This window comes from Camelus bactrianus, chromosome 21 (genome assembly GCF_048773025.1).
Source record: "Camelus bactrianus isolate YW-2024 breed Bactrian camel chromosome 21, ASM4877302v1, whole genome shotgun sequence".
Taxonomy (NCBI): Eukaryota; Metazoa; Chordata; class Mammalia; order Artiodactyla; family Camelidae; genus Camelus; species Camelus bactrianus.
The window spans coordinates 17,728,227-17,749,952 of record NC_133559.1 but is presented as its reverse complement, the minus strand read 5'-3'; the positions used below and the strand labels follow the sequence as shown (position 1 = coordinate 17,749,952).

Genomic DNA, 21,726 nt, shown 5'->3' with positions numbered 1-21,726 from the left:
GCACGCCCTACCTTTACTATATACCGCGCCGTGGCGGGCCGGCGCCCCGCCCACTAGCGGCCCGGCAGGCCAATCGCCGGCGCGGAGGGGGCGGGGCCTAGGACCCGAAGGGGCGGGCGCGGGGCCGGCACAAAGGAGCCGCGGCGGCGGCGTGAGGGGCGGGCTGGAGAGCGGGGCCACGGAGAGGGGCGGAGGGGACTGCGAGTGGTGCTCGGGCAGCCCCGCGCAGCCCCGTTCTAGTTCCTGGCTGGGCACCAACCCGCCCTTTCCGAAGTGAGATGCGTTACACCTGCGTCGCCTGGCGCCCGGCAGACGCTGGGGGACCCCGGCTGGGCTGGTCCCGATCCATCCTCCCGCCTGCTTGCTCGCACCCGTGCGCTCCTGGCCTCCCTCCGCTCCAGGTCCCCACCTCCTAGGCCCTAGCTGGGTGGGGGAAGGTCACTCCGGGACGCCTGAGAGTCAAGGACTCTGCCCAGCTCCGCCCCGCCTCTCCGCTTCTGCACCTGCCGCCCCCTCCGCGCTGCTCACCACTGCGGTTGCAGTTCCGGCCCGTCCCTCTCCTTCCAGGCCAGCCCAGCCGGCAGTCCCGGCTCCTGATTGCCGGGCTGTACTCCTTGTGGGCGGCCTGAACCACCTCAAGCAGGACAATTGCCAAACCCACCCAGGGCGGCAGCCCGGATCCGGGGTTCGGAAGGGGTAGGAGATGTGGGAGGCCGACCAGCCAGACCCCAGTGAATCGTTCCCTTCGGAAACCGCCTGCCTGGCGGCTCACACCGGTCTAAACCCAGGCGACAGTGTCTGCACGTGACTCAGCCACCTAGGACTCCTTTTGGCGCCGAGTCGGTGGCTAGTATTCTCAGGGACGTGATTTTATGCCCCCTTGGGGGTATCGACGACTTCGTTCTTCTGTAAAATATCCGGGGCTAAAAAGGATCGGGGAAACCAAGCTCAGATGGCGAGAAGGTGCAGAGCAATCCTTGGCACCCTTTATCCCTACCCCTCCTTTATCCCCTGTGGCTGAAAAGCCAAACTCTTTGGTTTCATCTCCTTCCACTAAACCTCTAAGCAGCTTCACACGTTCCTCTCCAGGCAGTGACACAGCAGAAATCAGCAGGGGCGCCTCTGCAGTCACTGCAGAGAAGCCCCATCCCCAGGGGGTAACATAGCCCATTCTGGAGAAGGAGATTCCCCCCACCCCATATCCAGAAACCCAATACAGGGGATGCTTGTCAGGGTCACCTTTCTGTCTCCAAGGTCAGCCTTGCAGGTCTAAGGGCAAGCTTAAGCTTGAATTGATGTAGCATGAGCTCTTTTCCACTAATCCTTCTCAAGACCCACCTGCCATACCTGGGCAAACCTGAAAATTCCTGAAATGCAGAAGCAGCCACCCAGCCCCAGAGGGCCTGCTACATGTAGGGCTTGGTCAAGGGCAACCTTGAGAACAGTGTGTTGAGAAAGAAACCGTTCCCTCCTTTGCCCCTGCAGTGTTTATGTTGAAAAAGTCCCAAGGTGGTCATAGAACTGCAGGAAGAGGCTGCACCTGTAGATATGATGCCCCTGGTCCCCTCCCAGCAGAAGTTTCCATCAGGACAGAGCATGTGTTCGTGGAGGGCCCACTATGTGTAAGACCCAGGAAAGCCTGTGGGCAGAATCAGGAAAAAAAAAAAAAAGATAAGCAAAGGGAAAGGTGGAAAGGGAAGAAGGGATAAGACTGTGATGGAGGGGGTAGATGCCCTTCTTTGTGCAAACTCCTGGATCCCACCCCTCCTTTTCTCCATTCCTCACTCCTTCTTCCCATTTGTTCTCTTTTCCAGCAGAACTATGCAGTACAACAAAGTATATGGGAAAAGACTTTCCTTGATGATTTTTAATTAGAACCCTCATTTTTTTCTTAAGAGGTGTCCTACCTTAGCTCTCTAGAGCTGTGGCAAATGCCAACTAGACTGCTCCTATGTCTGGTGAGGATGAGCATTCACTCTTGTCTTTGACCTACTATCTTCCTCTGGGGGATTCACTCCCCTCAAATTTGACCTCCCTAAGCTTTGCTCATTCTCCCTCCCCTGCATGTAAACCCTTCCCAGGTTCTGACAAGTCCTGAGGGTTATGCCTTCACCACCAAGGCAGGGTCTTATTCTAAACCAGCCTCCCCCTGGCTTCCAGGAACCTCTGTGTTTTCACCCAAACCTGGTATTGCCACTGGAAAACATGATCTCAGCTCTATGGGAACCCGATTGGAACTCCACCTTCCACACTAGACCATCCAGAATTGTTTCACCCAGCTAACCGTGTCACCAAAAAAAGCAACCTGGTGAAGGGTAAGACAGACCAGCATTTACCCTCCCAGCTTCAGTACTTGCTAGCTGTGCGACCTTGAGCGAGTCGCCTGTTCTCTCTAGGGCTGTTCCTTCAACTGTAAACTGACACATTGTTGCAAGGATTAAATGGGAGATGTGGGAAAGCGCTAAGCACCTAGCTTGATGCCTGGCAGGAGCTATTAAGTAGCTAGCTTAATTATAATTAGCTGTTTCCATTTGACTTTGTCTAACCTTGGGGCTGTTGCTAGGACTTTGCCACCTTCCCACTCTGATTCCTCCTCCTGCTAGGGCTGTGAGTTCCCTTGGAAGGTCACCCTGACTAATTCCCCACCCTCTATGCCACCTTTCCCCTGGCTTTGCAGTGTGCTTCCTGCTCTGTGACCTCCTTTAACTTGAGTAATGAATAACTTGAGCACACGATGTCCCTTTGGGCTGTGCTGGGCTGGGCTTTTGTTCTGCGGCCCCTTCTGTGAAGGGCGCTGGAGCAGCAGGTTGAAAGCCGGGAGTGTGTGGTTCTCCAGGGGGAGGGGTGGTGCTGGCAGGTGGGGTGTGTGGCTGTGTGGTTGAGATGGGGGAGGTGTGAACCACGAAGAACTCAGAAAGCTATTCAGTCCATGCCTATGGAGGTCCAGTGTTTCTCTGCAGAAAGAAGGAAGAAATCATCAACCCAGTTGAGAGGCTCAGGACAAAAATAACCTTTTTTTTTCATCTCTTTTTCTACGCAGGCTGGGGAAGAAGAATGGTTCTGGAGTACTGTGATTGGTTCTGCCCAAGATTGGTGCTGCATGTGTGGGTGGATAAAGGAGGAAGCTGAGAGCAGAAATGGCAGCAAATTGTAGAAGGAGATTAGGGACCTCTGTTCGCGCGAGGAGGATGACATGTCTAACTCAGGAAACCATCAGATGCTGCTGTGACTGAAACAGACTCTACCCTGGGGCAGAGAGAGGGGCTCAACGATGAAAGCAGGACAGGGAAGTCTTGTGTGTAGCAAGATGACCAGTCAGAAGCCGGGCTGGGAGAAGAGGCAGGACAAGTCAACCCCAGGCAGTCAGCTACTTCTGCTAAAGACCAGAGAGGCTAACACTGAGGGCTACCTGCCTGCAAAAGAGAGGGTGCAGCTTGGCACGTGGCATGAGGGAGATCCACATGATCGGGAGAGACAGAACTGCCCTCGGGCTTCTGGCTCTCTGAACCCCTTGGCCAAACACAATGCAGTTGGCTCTGCAGGGTCTCGGGGGTGCTGAGTTGCCGATCCCCATCCCACGTTCCCACACGTGCTCACGCACAGCGGTGTTCTGTTCGGCCAGCCCTGGAGTATTTTAAGTACAGAGTGGAGGGGGTGAGGGTATGTGTTGCATGGTGACTCATCCTGGCAGCAGAAACTGTGTGCAGTGTTGGGGAAAATGGCTCAAAGGCAGTCTCTGTTTGCAGTGGAAAGCAGAGAGAGTGCGCAGCTCAGTGGTAGAGGCCAAGGGCTGGGAGAGAGGAGCCCTGGGACATGCCTCCTGACTGGTCATGGTGGCAGAGATGTGGCCCAGTGCCTGCATGATGCCTGACACAGCCCTCCTGGCCAGCTGGGACCGAGCACCCTAATAACCATCCATCACAAATGCCTGAGCGTCCCACGGGACATCATTCTGTCCATCACAATTATCCCTGCATCTTTGATAGAAAAGCAAGTCATTCTCTGGAATGGTTCTAGTTTCTGATAGAAATCAGAGACCCTGCTTGGGGACATGTAGAAATATCTCTCTGTTACTTTCATTTAAAATCACTCTGGCATTTTCCTGATTCACTGGTTCTGGAATTTAATTCTTGTCCTGGGTGAGGACATAGTAAGAAAACAATGAAAAAATACTTTTTTTTTTTTTAAAGCAAGTTCCATATGGTAAGGTGGCTATTCCTGCTGCCATCAGTGGAAGTGACATGTTCCCTGTTTGTCACTTTGGTGGTCACCAGGCCCTGACTGTCAGACTTCCAAACACTGCTTTCGGTTACATTGTTTCCAAGTTCAGCTTTTAAGTCAGGAAACTGAATCCAGGAAGCAGTGTGATGTAGCGAGACATGCTCGATTTCTCTCCACCACGCCCCATCCTTTGCCAAGTTGCTTTTAGATGTATCGATGGTGGTGGTGACCATCTTAGAGAGAAGAGGACACACAGAATATGACTTGTTTTGTTTGTTCCGGCAGGACCGCAGAGGTGCATGGTCTCTGCCAACAGTCCTGATGCAGTGGATGGTAGGAATGAAGGTCAAGAGGGATGCCGTTCTACCTTAAAGCTTGCAGAGTTTACCTGTTTGTACTTCCCCAGTGTGGGGCAAGAGGTTCAGTTTGCTTTTCTCTTGAAAAAAAAAAAGTCTGGTACCACCCAGTGCATCCTCTAGGCTTTAGAAAATAAAGTTTCCTTCCAGAATTTTCCATCTACTTAAAAGGTGACAAGTAGACACTCCTCTGAGGGGCTAAGCTTAGAGTGAGGAGGTCCCACTGCATTGTTCTACAGTCGGAGATTCATGGTCTTATTGGCCTCAGGGACAGGTGTCGATGAGATGAAAATCTGAGGGCATGTTATGATCCCTTTCTTGCTGGACCATTTGCCTGAAGGCTTCCAGCGATGAGAGGAAATGTCTATTTTATGGTCCGCTTAATTTTCAACTTCTCTCTGCAGCCTTAATTGAGAGCCTGGAGGTAATGGGGAGTCACAGTGGGTGAATTCGCTATGTATAGTGCTGCCTATAACGTCAGAAGTCCTCCAGTCCAAACTCCCATCTCCTGGGACAAGGTCAGCTAGCCTCTAGTTGAATTCATCCCTAGGGGCTGTGTCCTCCCAACCTTGCAGTGGAATATTCCACTGTTGGGAAATTCTGAACTAAAACCTAGCTCCTTATAACTTCTGCCCAGTCTTGGTTCTCTTCTTGGAGGAACAAGATGCAAATCGGATGCATCTTCAGTGTGTCGGCTGTACATATATTGACACCTTTTAAAGCACAAAATCCCCAGTTTCCTCAGTCCTCTTACGAGCTGATTTCTAACTCCCTTGTTGTGCTACTTCCTTTCCCCTGCACAATTTCCCATTTGTTGTGTCCTTTTTTAAAGCACGTAGCCTGGTTCTGAAGAGTGCGGAGTCCAGTGGAGTCATTTTGGTGTGTGATCTGGACACTATTTTTTTAAATCAATTACTATCCTCCTGACACTGTGCCTTGTGGTTTTCTTAAGCTAAGGCCCTTTAACACTAAAGCCAGATAAAAGTTTTAGAAAAAGACCTTGCGAAAAACAGAGACACTGCCTCTCCCTGAGGTCTGGCTCAAGGAAAATGGATACACATGGAGCAGTCAGGGCAGGGCGACACCAGTCCCTGGGCTCCACGGGGCCCCTGGGCTCACAGGCTGGCCTCAAAGGGGCTGTGCTGGGCTGGTGCTGGGCTGGGCTCTGGAGATCTTTATTCTAGGATTCCCCACCGAAGGGCCTCAGCAGTGCTCTGTGTGCTGCTGCCGCTGCTTTCTCACCACCTCCTGACTTCCTCAGATGCCACCCCACCCCTCCCCGTGCCCAGCTCCGGCCTGCACGCAGGTCAGCTGCATTCCCATTGCTAACTGGCAAAGGCCAACTTTGCTTTCAGTCTCAATCCAGGTGGAGGGAGTCAGGTTGGCACAGATCACTTTCCCAGGTCATATGTCATTGGGAAACCTCAGCTTTGACCTCCTAGATCTGGATCCCTCCCCCACCCCACCTCCACGTGACTGGGATACTGGGGAGGGAGCCCTGTGGTTAAAATGTCTGCCTTGCTGTTGGCTGGCACGAGACAGACACATCTGCTCAGACAGGTAGGCAAACAAACACATAGGACAAAGAACCTTATGCACTCTATAAAATTTGCCAAATTTTCTTCCTTCTGAGGTACTGCATCTTTCCACACCATTCTAGACTGATTGCATTTCAACGTGGCTACTGTGTAGACATCAAACCAAAGGGAGGAAATAAGGAAAGACTGTTTTGCATTTGTTTTACTTCAGGGAGGAGCTGGGAAGCAGGACAAGGCAAAAAAAAAAAAAAAAAAAAAAAACAAACAAACACTGTTTTGCATAAACTGGATTACAACTTAATTTAGACTCATTTATATACCAAGTAATGAGAAGGATTTCATACTCTCAGGGAGCAAATCCTTTAGGCAAACTGTATTGTAGCTAGCTAACAGCGTGTTTTTTGCGTTAATAAATGATAACATTCAGTCTTTCATACGTACCATCTACATGGCATCGCACCCAACAATTCCACTGGAGGGTAGGCCTCTTTCGCTGAAATTTATGACATGCATCCTAAGTACCAGAAGGCCTTCTGTCCAGTCACATGACTTGACACTACCTGCCAGGGTACTTGACTTCCTCGTTCTAAAAGTTATTGCTGTAATGGGCAGAAAACCTAAAAAGACATTTCTCCATTTCTACAGATAGCCAATAGGCACATAAAAAGATGTTCAACATGGCTAATTATTAGAGAAATGCAAATCAAAACCACAATGAGGTATCACCTTACACTGGTTAGAATGGCCATCATTAAAAAGTTTACAAATAAATGCTGGAGAGGGTGTGGAGAAGAAGGAACACTCCTATACTGTTGGTGGGAATGTAAATTCATGCAGCCACTATGGAAAACAGTACAGAGGTTCCTTAAAAAAAACAAACAAACACTAAAAATAGAGTTGCCAGGTGATCCAGCAATCCCACTCCTGGGCATTAATCTGGAGAAAACTCTAATTTGAAAAGATACATGCACCCCAATGTCCATAGCAGCACTGCTTACAATAGGCAAGACATGGAAGCAACCTAAGTGTTCATCGATAGAGGACTGGCTAAAGATGTGGTGTATATATACAATGGAATACTACTCAGCCATAAAAAGAATAAAATAATGCCATTTGCAGCAACATGAATGGACTAGAGATTATCATGCTGAGTGAAGTAAGTCAGACAGAAAAAGGCAAATATCACATGATATCACTTATGTGTGAAATCTAAATATGATACAAATGAACTTATTTACAAAACAGAAACAGACTCACAGACAGAAAATAAACTTACGGTTACCAAAGAGGAAAGGAGGTAGGGGAGGAATAAATTAGCAATTTGGGATTAGCAGATACACACTACTACATATAAGACAGATATACAACAAGGTTCTACCGTAGAGCACAGGGAACTATAGTCAACATCCTACAACAAATCCACTTTATATTACCTTTTCAACAACGTAATGAGGTCGGTCCTTGTGATGGTCAATTTCATGTGTCAGCTTGACTGGACAGGGAGGCCCAGGTGGCTGGTAAAACATTATTCTGGATGTGTCTGCAAGGGCGTCTCTGGAAGAGATTAGCATTGAATCGGGAGACTGAGTAAACAGGATCACCCTCAACCAATGTGGGTGGGCCTCCTCCAGCACAGTGAGGGCCTGAATGGAGCAAAAAGGCCGAGGAAGGGCACATTCTTCCTCTCTCCGCTTGCGCTGAGACATCCAGCTTCTGCAGCCCTCACACACTGATGCTGCGGGTTCTTGGGTTTCAGTCTCAGACCAGGACTTACACCGTCGGCCCCCTGATTCTCAGACCTTCGGATTTAGACTGATCTGCCCCTGGCTTTCCTGATTCCCTAGCTTGCAGGTTGAAAATCATGGGACTTCTCAGTCTCCGTAACAGTGTGAGACAATTTCTCCCGTACATCTGTATATATCCTACTGGTTCTGTTCCTCTGAAGAAACCTAACACAGTCCTATTATTATTACGTTCATTTTACAAATGAAGCAACTGAGTTTCATACGGATTCAGTCCCTAAGGCCAGCAAGAAGGAAGGCCATTCAGACCCAGGCAGCCTGGCTCCAGAGCCCATGCTCCAAACCACGAGGCCTAACTGCCTCTTCAGAAGGAAGATGTGGACAGACAGAAAGTGCGAGCGTGGTTCGTGACACCACATGGGTGTAATCACGTAAAGCCTCTTTGGCTCTTTATGCTAAAAGCTCTCCAAGGTAACATACGTCTTCACTGGGTCACAAGGTAGAGAAGCCTCCCCTGGATGCATGTACTCCTCCGCCCATCGTTCATCGATTGCCCATTGTGTGTATAGAATTGCCTTAGAAACCGAGGGACTCACAAAAGACACAGAAGATGTCAGGACCTTTCAGCAGCAGACAAACAACTCAATGAGGCCAGAGATACAGGAGTGAGCAGACGACAATGCTGGGTGGTAAATGATTGTGTTCCACAATGGAGACCACAAACAAGAGGTTCAAGAGGAATTTAGAGACGAGAGATGCCTCTTTTTTGGAAGAGGTGGGCCCTAAACAGGATTCTGACAGCACTGTGAGAAGGAGCAGAGAGGAAGGAACATACATGCCCTTAGTCACTGAATACTGATAAACCTTACCGTGTGCTGGGTCACTTGGCTGGTCCCTGGAAAGCCGAGATAGTCAAGAAGCTTCTTCTCTCACGTGGGGACAGCCTGATATTTGCTGAGGGTGCTAGGAGAGAACATAGGAGAGGGACCACCTGAGAGTTGGGAAGGCTTCCTGGAGGCAGTGGCATTTGGACAAAGAGGAGTTAGCCTGTGAGAGGAAGTGAGGGGAAGGGCACAGCTGGTGGAAGGGAAGCTCACGTGCAAAGGCCCAGAAATGTGGGCTCTGTTAGTCAGGGTAGATGGAAGGAACGCCCTGGGCTGGGAGCAAGATACTTTTTTTTTTTTAAATAGAGAAAAGATAAGGCTCAGAGGCACAGGATCTAAACTCCCTTTTCTAAAGGAAGAATGAAAGTGGAGCAGATGAGTTGGTCAGAGAACTGTGACTGCATTCCCAACCCTCCTCCATGCATCAGGGGAGGAAGGAAAAGATGCTCCCTTCCTCCAGCGTGTGAAGTCAGGTGCGCCCCTCCCCGCTTCTCCACCGGGGAGCTCCCGGGGAGGTCCTGCCCAGGCTCCGTACCTCTGCAGCCAGCAGGAAAAGTCAGCCTTCACTGTCAAGCGCCGTTGCCTTAAGAGAGAGCACCCTCCTCCCCGGACCTGCCCCAGGGCTTCTGCAGAGAGCCTGCTGGGGGACTTCGGACATGCTCAGACAACGACCTTTCTCCTACCTGCAGGACCAGGTTCCAAATGAAATCAGAACTAGACAGGAAAACCAGGCAGCCATCTCCTGCGTGTCCCATTTGACACCTCCTGAGACTCCCCATTTCTTTGCTTTCAGAGGAACCTGGATGTGAAAGGGATGTGCTGTTACTCGGGGGTGATTATTCCCCCCGCCAGAGCCCAGGGCTGAGGGTCCCCTTCTCCACCAAGGGTGGAGAAAAAGATGTTTCTGTTCCCTCCTCCAATTAAAATCGAGCACTTTCTCCCTCCCCCAACCCCAATCGCCTCCATATTGTTTTGGTCCCGTGGATTTCCCAGCACTGTAGTTTAACTGAATGTTGATTAAATATCTTTTTGGCATTTGCTTGCGACTCTAACTTTCATGTATGTTGTTGATCTGTGGACAAAATATGTTGCAAGTTCCAAACAAGTAATATATAGACTTTAAAAGCAAAACCTGCTGTTCGTAAGAAGAAAACTCTTCATCCTAGTAACAAATTTCCTTGACTGGCACAGTGGGCACATGGGTTGGGGGAAGCATGCCTGGTCTTAGAAACTGTCGGATTTGTAAAAGAGCTTAGAGATGTTGACTGAAAAAGATGCACAACCTAAAAGTTGAGAATTATGTTTTATTCAGCGGTCTTTCTGAGGACTCAAGCCCAGGAGACAGCCTCTCAGATCGCTCGAAGGGTCTGCTCCAAAGAGGAACCAGGACATAGGGTTTGCAACAAAGACCACGTAGTTGGAACATCAAAAGATGACTGTTAATTAAAGAAAACCAGATATCTCAAGTTCAGGAATTTAATGCTTTTCTATGTATGGGAAGATACAAGATTCTGGGCTCAGAGAAATCATTCCTTTGATATGCATCTTAGCACCTAGGGCCAGTATCCTGTGCTTCCTGTCCTGAGTGCCCTCTGGGTGCACTGTTGGGGGTGGTGCAGTGGCTGAGGGCTTGGCAGCAGGCAGCCCAGTTGGTCTCCATCCTGAATTCCCTCAGGGCTCACTGTCAGGGGGCAGCGGTAGTGGCTTCAGCATCCTTTGTTTACTAATGTAACAAGCAACACCTTTCATTCACAGAGCGTGTTTTTTAAATGAGGAAGCAGAAGCCCCGTGAGAGAAAATGGCTGGAGGACTAGTGGCTGGACTGGCTGCAGACTGAGGCCTCGTGCCCCGAGCCCATGTTTATTTTCCATCTGTGATTCACCTTGGGTTGACCAGAAGAAGCAGTCACACAGATGAAGATGGAGAATATTGTTGCCTATATTTGAGGGACCCCAAGAAGAAACTTCACTATGTTCCTCCATTAAAATAGAAAAAAAAGAAAAGAAAAAAATCTCCATGATGGCTCTATCACTGAGCTGGGTTTGGCTGTGAAACTCAAAATAACAATGGCTTCAACAACATAGGATTTATTTCCCGCCTACTCAGAAGTCCAGAGGAAACTGGTCTAAGACTGGGGAGATGGCTGCATTCCTCTACATCCTTGGGAAGCTGAGTCCCTTCCAGATGACCCTTTTGCTATCTCTCCCATGTGGCCCTTGCTCTCATGGCCCAAGATGGTGCCTAGGACCGCAGTCATCCCAGCCAGGCTGGAAGAGAGGACAAAGAAGAAGAGGAAAGACATAAGCACCAACTTCCTTTTATGGAAACATCCATCCAGAGACTGCATAGGACAGGTCTGCTCCCATCTCATTGGTCAGAACTTGGCCTCAGGTCAACGCTTGGCTGTAAGGGAAGATGAGAAATACAGTCTTTATTTTTGGGCACCATGGATCCTGCTAAAAATTATAGGGTCTCTCCCTGTCTCTGCCACAATGATGCAGAGAAATTTGACACATACTGATTTGTTATTTGGAGTTACTGTTTCCCAGAACTTTTTCAAAATACAAATCCTGGGAGGGGTGCCATTATTAACATTTTATTGTCCAATGAGAATATCAAATCTCTTATTCTTGTGGTAAGAAAGACAAGCCATTGGAAAAGTTCAGGCCACTGGAATCAGGGGAAGTGGCTCTGGAAGAAGCAGCGGAGCAGATCTGGCAAAGATCTCAAAAAGAGTATGCAGAAAACAGATGCATAGAGTTCCATGGGTATGATCTGTGACTCTGCCCTATTGGTACCAGCTTGTTCTGTTGATACTCTGCCCACTGCCTTTCTCTACTTCCTATGGCAACAATGGATTCAATCCCCACCAGCCTTTCTGTGGGCTTGTGGGAATTAGACAGCTGTTACCGAATCTTAGTATGAGTTGTGGTGGCGCAGGGTGTGTGACTTGTCCAGACCCAGCATGCCAGCCACCCTGCCAGTTTTACCCTGTTAACTGACAAGGGGTCTTAAAGCAGCTCACATCGAGTTGCAAATTTAAGAGCTACTTCCAGCAGATCCATAATTCTTTACTAACGTCAGCCTTCCAAAAGGATGGAATGTTAGAGTTTTGACCTCTTGACTGGAGTGGGCCAACACTGGACTACATGTGATCGAGTCAACTTTTGGCAGCCCCTCAGACTCTCCAACCTTCCTCTGGCCACAAAGCTTTTATGCACACTATTCCCTCTGTGTCTGGAATGTTCATCTCTCCCTTTTTGGCTAGATAACATCTATCGAGTTGTCAGGGTAAGACTTCCTTGATGTCTAGAACTAGGGAAAATGTCTTAGCCACAGGTTTTCCTGCCCCAGGTACACGGTGTCCTCTCTATCTAACACAGTATGTGCTGTACTAACATAGGGTGCACTTCATAAATTTAGCTGAGAGAGTAACGAGCTCCCCCCTGCACATGTGTCTCAAACGCTAATACAATCACACAGATTTTCTCAATATGTTGACCGTGAATCCTCTGCATGAGACTTACCTGGTTAACTCCTTTAAAGGGCACATTCCTCGGCATATCCCCCTCATCCTACTGACTGACTATCTGAATAGGGCTCAGGAATCTTCAGTTGAACAAGCTCCACAGATGTCTGTTAAGCACCATGATGTTTGTGAGAAGTTTGGGAAGATAGCATAGCTGGGAATTGTGAAGACCCCCACGCTGGGCACAGGAATTGGCCTCTAAGGTAAGACTGTATCCAGTTCTCTCAATATGCTGAAACTTAAGAAATCGGCAAGACAACTTAGCTGTCTACAATTTGAAAACACCCTGGAAAATTTGGAGACAGCTGTTCATTAGGCTTCAGTAGTCAAGGGTATGTGGAAATACAATAGCGTGTGTCCACAGTAGCACCTTGGCATGAGGGCTTTTTAAGAAGGAGACAAAGACTTGATTGTTACCAGTAACTTGCTGTCTTCTTTCCCCACATCCCCAAGTCCCCGTCCCCAGGTGAAGTGGTGACACAGCCTTCTTGCTGGGTCTTTTGAATGAAAAACTGAGTCCTGGGTGGAATCCTGGGCCTGATTTCAAGCCTCCAAACTTAATAAGACATACACTGTATTCACCTACTAAAGACATCCATACCTGTGAACTGATAAACTTTAATCCTTGTTTTCTTTTAAAAAATTGAGATGTACTATGCCCTGCGCAGCCACACTCAATGAAGTCCAAACATGCACTTCCACAAAGGGTGGGAAAACCCTTCAGAGCAAGAGTTCTACTGAGCGTCTTTGTCTTTCTTTTGCCTTCCCAGTTACTCTTTTTAGTTCACTCCGAAAGTTTCCTCTTCCTCTTTTAAGACTCTCTTCTCCTCTCTCTCTACTTGAGGGTGAGTTCCTATCTTTTTTAATGATCATAGAGATTTTACCTTCCAAGGATTTTTTTCTTTTCTCCCATTGCCCCAGGACCTACCTACTCTTTTTAATATTTTCCCAAGATCTTGGCTCATCACCGTCATTTCTTTTTAAAAAAATAAATCATATTGTCTCACCAAGTACCCAACTCCTACATAGAAATAGCTCTGCTAGAAAACAAAAAACAAACACACAGAAAACCAGTGGAAACTGATGTATGAATTGGGATCATGAATAAAGATACAAAGTTCAAAACATAAAATGTAAGACAAAGATGACTGTCTGAAAAAGGATTCCAGATGTGGCAGCTGGAGGAGAATTAGGGAGAGGTTGTTATCACTGCACTGTAAGCTCCGTGGGAACAGAGAAAAAGCCTTACCTCAAATTTTCTACAGTTCCTAGTGTAGTCCTTGGCACAGAGAAAGTTCGAGAAATATTTGTTAAATAAATGATTGAAGGATGGAAGGATCTTCAGTATTAACTAGGGACCTTCTGGTTTTAATGTAAAGCTGGTGTTCAAAGTAAACTTGTGAACACAAAAAAAACTTTCTGAGGCCCAGTGGTAACTGCCCTGGCCAGATGGTCCAGACAGAGGATTGTGGTCAGGAGGCACAAAAATTCTCCCTTCCTTGCAGCCCATAATCTTCCCATCTGGCCACTGGGATCTTATACTTGAAGATCCTCAATCCTTCAGGGAACTTTCCAGGTCTTAGTCATGAAAAAGAAATCCTTTGCTGACACAATGTAGAGCATTTCTGCTAAAAGCCCCTTTGTGGTGTTAACCAGATAGATTTCATTGCGGTGCTACGGAAAGTACGTGGTTTTTGGAGACACAGCCATCTGATGCTGTGAACCATTTAACCATATGAGGTTCAACTTTCTCATCTTGAAAATGGAAACAGTGACACCTATATTTTATTGTCTTTGAGGGAATTTGAGATAATTAATGTCGAGGATTTAGCACATAACAGAAATTGAACAAATGACATCTCTGCCCATTTGAATGTAAGTTCTACAGGGGTTGGCGTTTTTGTCTGCCTTGTCACTCCCAGTGCCTGACACAGAATAAGCACTTATTAAGAATAATTGTTGGACAAATGATGTATTTGTTTACTTACCAAGTTGCAGACTAGAAGTGCATCCTTGCATTTTGAATGTATGGTGTTTAGTGCTTCTATTAGCATCTGGCTTTAAGACTTTGTGTAGTGTGCTGGCAACAGCGGTGTGTCTGCCACACAGCATGTGGGACAGTAGGCAGATGATGTGGATCAGTGGACTTCAAAGTGTGATCTCTAGACCGGCAGCATCAGGGTCACCTGGGAACTTGCTAAAAATGCAAATCCTCAGGCCCCACTCCAGACCTACTGAGTCAGAAATTCTCAGGGTGGGGGCCCAGAGTCTGTTTGAACAAGTCCCCCAGTTGACTGTGATGCAAACTAAAGTCTGAGAATGAGAACCACTCGCCTGTGTGAAAGTCTCCTGTGCTGTGATGGGGAATGAGATGAGACCAGATGACTTGTACCTAGAAAATATACCCCACTGGAGATTTCAGAATGTGATGCTTACAGAATGAATATCCTCTAGGTGTGGAACTTTCAGGAACTAAACTGAGTGACAGATTGTGAGTCCCTGTGCTCATTCTGCTGACTCTGCTCACGACATTATCTGTGGATCTGTGCTGTAAGTCCTTCCTAAACTGTTCAGTTTTTACTATGGTGCTGATTATAGACTGAATGCTTGGGTCTCCCCAAGCCCAGTATGATAGTATCGAGAGAGGGAGCCTTTGGGAGAGGATTAGGTTTAGATGAGGTCATGAGGGTGGAGCTACAAGAGGGAATTAATGCCCTTATTAGGAGACATCAGAGCTCTCTCAGTCATATGAAGATCCAGGACTGTCTGCACGTTGGAAGAGGGCCCTCACCAATTACGTGACCATGCTAACACCCTGATCTTGGACCTCCAGCTTCAAGAACTGTGAGAAAATAAATGTCTGTTGTTTCAACCACCCAGAACGTGGTGTTTTATTATAGCAGCCCCAGCTGATTAAGTCAATACATCTTCCACTCAGCTATGGCAGAGTAGACCAGGGTGCGCTGATTTTTGCGAAGCTCCGTCTGTGGGCTAGCTCTCAGTTCTTGTATGAGTGAAGATACGAGCCAAGCCACTGGGACAGAAACCCCCCAAAAAAGTGGCTCACAGTTATTTCTTTCTTCCTTAACAGCCTGGGGGTGAATGGTCCAGGCTGGCAAGGTGGTTCTGTTGCATGAAGTTATCCAGGGACCCTTGTTCTTAGATCTCAGTACTTTGGCATCATCCTCTGTGGTGTTGTCTTTCTTTGCAAGACTAAGGTTGAGTCAATACCAAATCTGCACTCCATCTTTCTGCACAGAGAAAATCCAGGACAAGTGGCTTTGACTTTAAGAAGATGATGCCAAATTGATACCTCTCACTTCCATTTATACTCCATTACTCACAACAGCATGGCCAGCTGCAAGGCAGGCTGGGAACTGTAGTGTGTGACAGGCAGCCATGCACCCACATAAAGCACAGAGGGTTTTGTTACCAAGAGGAAGGGGAAACTGAGAAGGACCAAAAGAAACCCTCGATGAGATTTCACATATTCAAAGTTCAAAAATGAAGTCCATGTTTAGACTTAATCATCTCCACACCTGTCTTTGGCCTCATGTCTCCTGGGTTTCTTGGCTCTGTCTCTGGGCAGTTTGTCCTTCCATGGGCCATGTGTTTCAGTGAGATCATGGGACAATTGCAGTCCCATGACACGCTGTTCATGGGAGGCTTTACAGGAGGGATGGAAAAAGGAGGGGTAGGAAGTAGGCTCAACATGAGATGAAAAGCCATTATGTGCCAGGCACCGCTAGTTGCTTTTCATTCTCAAATAAACTAGAGAGGAATTAATATTTGAACTTATGAGAAAATTGACACTTTCAAAGATTAAGCAATTTCCCCAGATCACTAATAACTAATAAGTGGTGAAGCCAGAATCTGAACCAGTTTTGTCTGGTTTTTTAAAGCCTCCGCTCAAAATTGGCTTCAACACCTTTACACAAAGAGTATTCCATTAATAGTGACACGTTGGCAACAAGGGAGGGAGGACAGCCCATTTTAATTGCATCCTTTATTAGTGGATGGAGGGTGGAGGGAGAATGGGGACCACTGAGGATGAATTCATAATTCATCAAGAGGGGGCTATGTTCTGCCACAATCTTATTATTTGACTCCAGGAAAACTCATTTTCTTCTCTGTGACTTAGTTTTACAGCCAGTTTTATTTTTTAAGAAAAAAAAAATAATGCTCCCAGTGTTTAAAGAGCTCAGTAAAAATCTAGGTGAAAGACATGAAAATCCTTGCAGGTAAGAGTACAGATACATGAATATCGATGATAGCTTTTAAACACTGCGTTTAAAAGCACTCTATACAGAGCAACTTCAATTTGGTTTCACTATTGTTCAAGGCTTTTTCCTTAAAGGTTGGCCCCGTGTCTTCATCAAGAATTCCTAACATGTTAGAACTGAAAGGGACTGTAGGCATCAGCAAGTCTAACAATCTCATTTTTTGGCTGAAGATAATCTCTTTTTCTGTTACCCTTACGTGGCCTGGTGCCTTGACTTGTATACAGCAGGAGCTTATTAAATAGCAGTTGAATAAATAGTGAATGTCTTTTAAATGCTTTGTAATTTGACCTCACCCCTGCACCTCTGTGAACAAGGGTACAGGAGCAAGCTGAGCCTTGGAACACATTTTATGCGATCATTAATCACTCCTAGTCGAGTTGAGTTGTTTTTATGAGCTTTTCCCTCTTGAAATGACCTTTACTACAGCTTATGTTTAGTTTAGAATATGAATTCAGTGTATTCAAGCATTTTGTAGAAAACATTCCAGGGCCCTCTCTGATTGTATTAGACCAGTGACGACAACATCAGCATTTGGGTAACACTGACAGTGTCACTCTACTTATCAGTGCGATGATCTCTCGCAAGACTGGAAACTGTGATGGCAAGTTCCCCTGTACCTCTGGCTCCAAGGTTGTCTTTGTGGCTGTGTAACCCATGCAGGTGTGTGTATAACTCATGCAGGTGTGTGTACAACTCATGCAGGTGTGTGTAACCCATGCAGTTGCACGTGACCCATGCAGTTGCACAAGGTGTAATGCTCTGTTGTCACCCTCTTGAAATTCTTAATAATTTTTAACAAATGGCCCTGCATTTTCATTTTGCACTGAACCCTGCAAATTATGTAGCCAGCACTACCTGACTCCCTAGGCGTGCGGGAGCGTTTTCGCTCTTCCTTTAAGTTCCCCACTCCCTTCTCAAAGGCAGAGCTGTCCCTTGCCCCCATCTTGCTGGGATCTGATATATCAACCAGGCCTTTACTATAAACTAGTATAAGTACATTATTCAAAATAAACTGTGTTCTTCATGCATGCATTTTGCCAAATTAATGGGGTGGAACGTGTTCATTTCACCCCATTAATTTATTATTCTTGACTCATTTCATTTCACCATCACCTCAAACTTGTGAGATAAGAGCTATTATTTGGATTTTTACAGATGAGAGTATTGGGGCTCAGGGAGGTTGGGAAGTGGCAGAGCTCATACACTGATTTGTCTGACTCCAAAGTCCATCCCATTTCTCTGCCTTTGCTCATCTGAGGCCTGGCAAACTTGCCCTTGAGATCACAGAACTGCCTAAAAGGGCCAATGACTTTTTCCATTGCTTTTACACCCTTACCTTTTGCACAAGCCCTTTCACAGTTGTTTGGTTAACAACTAAGTTATGTTATCCTAGACTCTCCCATATCTGGCTTTCGGTTATGGAACAACTTTCGCAGGACCACCTATGAGACTAGAAATGAGGTGGCATCATTGCCCTCGCTGATGGGAGGGGGGAGTGGAGAAAGCGAACAAGCAGCTTCAAGAAGTGATGTGCTCTGGGATCTGGAGTCCCAGTCCACAGGCATGAGCCTTACCCAGCAACACTCTCAGCTGCGTCGCAGAAAATAGCAGCCCCTTATTCATTCCTTTTACACACCTCTAACCAGCACCTGCTACGTGCCGGGCACTGTGCTAAGCCCTGCAGGGACTACAATGAAAAAGACATCTCGCCTGCTTTCCAGAAGCTCATGCACGGACTGGTAGAAAGGGGCAGACTCTTAACTCTCTTTACCCCAGCGCTTTGCCAGCCCTGGTTCTGAAGCTGAGGAGTCAGGAGTCAGAGAAAACTTAGGAAATGGATGGAACATTATTTCTGAAGCTCACTCGGATTTTCCCTTGCCTGAATCTTATTACAGGTTAGGGTCCTTGCTTGGGTGACACACCTCTGCCTGTCATGACTTACATCCCTGGATTAACAGCTGACTCTGGCCAGTCTTGTACCATCCTCTACCTTAGTAAACAGGAACACAATTTTTGAAAACTGACATGAAGAAGAGTTGAGTAGTAGACAAGTTTTGCCCTGGGTCCCCACCCTCTACCTGGCTGCAGTGTTGAAACTAGGGATTGTTTGATAGCCTCGAGGAGGCAGCAGGGCGAGGAGGCCAGAATTACGCTCTGCAAATGCAGGAATGGAGTACAGTTCTCTGTGAATGTTTCCATGGTAACAGTGATAACAGATTATATTTATAGACTCTCTATCTCCTAGGAGCTCAAAGCGCTTTACAGACACATTATCTTCTTCTATGGGGCGAGGAGAGAGAAACAGAGAGAGAGAGAGAGAAGGAAGGGGAGGAGGGGGGTGGAAGAGGAGGAAGAGGAAGGAGGAGATGAAGAAAGTGTGGGAGAGAGGGAGGTGAATATGAGCAAGAGAGGAGGGAGGAGGGACAGAAGGACATGATGTGCTATTATGCACATTTCACAGATGGCAGAGAGTGGGGAAGTCAGTGACCCAAGGTGGCATGGTAAGCCAGTGACAGATGGTAGATTGGATGGACCTCGTGGCTCATATAACTCCTGGAACCCTTGCTGCTGGCCTTGGGCAGATGTCAGGGCTGAGCTGCCGTCTCCCAGTCATCTAGTTCTGTTCAGTGTCACCTGGGTGAGCAGATAGCCCCAGGACGTCAGAGGCAGTTTGGTTTAACTATTGTTGACATGAAACACAAGGACAATTTTTCCATGGAGAAGTGGGGATAATGTCCAAAGTCCTTATAGCTAGAGAGCCACCAGACAATCCCAGGTGCTAATCCCAATAGTGAGAGGCTTACATGTCCTGATAACCTCAGACAAAAAGGACCGCACACACTTAGAGGGTCTGCACACACTGATGGAGATGGTTCTTTATGTGGACCCCATTTCATAGTGTCCCTAGGACACTGGGGCCTTTGGAGGGAATGCTTCTTGATAATCCCACCCCGCCCCGCCAGGCCGTCGTCTCCTCCCTTAGGCATGTGATGTGGCTCAGAGTTATCTGAAGGCTGCAGCCTACGACATCGACATCGACAATGAGCTTTGTGGGTCCCAGATCTACCATTCGTATCAAGCACTTTGTGCGAGTGAAGCCAGCATCCTCTGGGGGAGGTCTAAACTCTGAGGTGGGTTGGAATGGCTCTCAAACTCCCCCATCACGGCCACTTCTGCCCCCATTCTTCTTAGTCAGAGTTTGCCAACTGTGGTCCCCATTTTGTATCCTCATGGACCTTCTATTTCCCCACCCCCTACCAGTACCTCACTGCTCATTTGGCTTTTGGAAAATAGGATCTATTTTACCTTTTAAAAGAGCCATTATCTGCCGAGTACTAGCTAACACAGCCCGCGGTCCCCGTGGTACCCCTGTGAGACAAGGGCTGTCCTCTTGCAGGTCTTCAGGGTCTTATGGACAAACCGTGACAGTTCCTGCAGCCCGGGATAGCCGGCTTATGAAAAGAGGAGCTTTCACGGACATCGAAAACAAACTGTGGTTCCAGTTTGGGGGTGGTGAGGTGAGGTACGGGCAAGGAAGGGATAGATTAGGAGTTTGGGATTAATAGATTCACATTACTATATATAAAATAGGTAAACAACAAGGACCTACTGTATAGCACAGGGAACTTAATTCAATTTCTTGTAATGAGCCGTAATGGAAAAGAGACTGAAAAAATATATATGTATGTATGCATATGTATAACTGAATTGCTTTGCTGTACACCTGAAACTAACATTGTAAATCAAATACACTTCAAATTAAAAAAAAAAAAAAGAAACTAGAAAAAACAATCTAGAAAAAAAATGAGATTCTTACTCGCCTTTAGTCTGCAGGGGCCCTTGGGTTAAGGAGTTGGTAGTTTGGAAGTTCAGGGGGGCTGAGCCTCAGGAAAGTTTAAATGTTTGATTTACAAATAGGTTTCTCACCCCCTAAATGAAAAGAACTTACATAAGGGCCACTGAGGAGAGGACTGGTTGGCTGGGCCTTCGTTCCCAGGACCAGATTAGGTACTTTATGTGTATCTATCAGAGCCCTGAGGCTCACCGTCCAGGAGACCCTGTGGGACCCTCCTCTAACCGCCCAGCCTGGGCTTCCTTGCACTGAATTTATGTTCCTCCAAGACACCGACAAGACACAGAGCTCCCTCCTACCTCCGGGCCTTGGGCTCCTTGAGGAAGGGATCCTGTTTTGTTTGCTGCTGTCTCCCCCGCCCCTAGCTCTGTGCCGGTTACAGACTCTGTATTTGTAAATGAATGAACTTGCAGGGGTGCTGTCCCCCTTCCCTCCGTCCTCACGTTTCTCATGGTTTACCTGGTCCTTAACAGCCCTCTTCCACCCTCTCAAACACGGTCCCTCTGCTTTTCTTATGTCGGATGTTACCTTTCCCCGTCACAGCACTTACACACTATGACGTTTGCTTATGTTCACATGAGTGCCTAGATGCCACAGAAAGGGCTTTTGTATGTAGAGAACATTATTCAAAGGTTTACTTTTGGGTTTAAACATTAATATTTTGCTTATTAAAGTTAAAATTAGAAAAACAGAAGTTTTTTAAACTCAACTTACGTATGTAATTATTTTTTGGTCTAGCAGAGTTTAGCAATCACCTCTAAAGGGCCTATGAATATAGTTAAACATTTGCAAACATTTTAAGCTGTGATTATACATGTTAAAAATATGTAAGTATTTCCATTAACAAGACTTTCTGGAGTGATTCAATATTTATATACATTTAGCCCCATAAACTTGTAAATATAGGGTCCTAGATTTCTCTTTTATGTTTCAAAAACTTTGTAAGAATTCAACTTTCCGCTTAAAACAGAAAACTCCACATCAACTACCCAGCTGCCTTTGACATTGGCATTACAAAGCTCTCTCTCCAGTAGGCCCTAATCTCTTAAAAAACTGCATATACACAAAGTGGCAAGTATATGCAATTTCCTTTTTAATATAAAGTTATCAGTACTATGGTTCTTTCACATCGTTCCGTACTTATTTCTCACTCTTCCTGACGTCAAAAGCACATAATCTACCCCAAGGAACACCGCTGCCCTCCCAGTTCCGTAGGAGCAGAGTGTGGGCTTGCTGGTGATCGTGATGGGATTTTATTTTTTTTTTAATTGAAGTACTGTCAGTTACAATGTGTTAGTTTCTGGTGTGCAGCACACTGTC

The 21,726-nt window shown here is 46.9% G+C and overlaps 1 long non-coding RNA gene across 1 annotated transcript in view; it reads right to left on the bottom strand.

Moving 5' to 3' along the window:
- Positions 1–5,332: 5,332 nt before the first annotated feature.
- The window catches only part of LOC123616549 (uncharacterized), a 59,247-nt gene continuing 42,853 nt past the window's right edge, over positions 5,333–21,726 (bottom strand). The window contains exons 3-6 of the long non-coding RNA XR_006724565.2: positions 11,054–11,144; positions 9,425–9,540; positions 8,727–8,820; positions 5,333–7,669 (exon numbers count right to left, since the gene is read on the bottom strand). This is a non-coding gene — a long non-coding RNA (uncharacterized LOC123616549). The remainder of the gene's footprint in view (positions 7,670–8,726; positions 8,821–9,424; positions 9,541–11,053; positions 11,145–21,726) is intronic.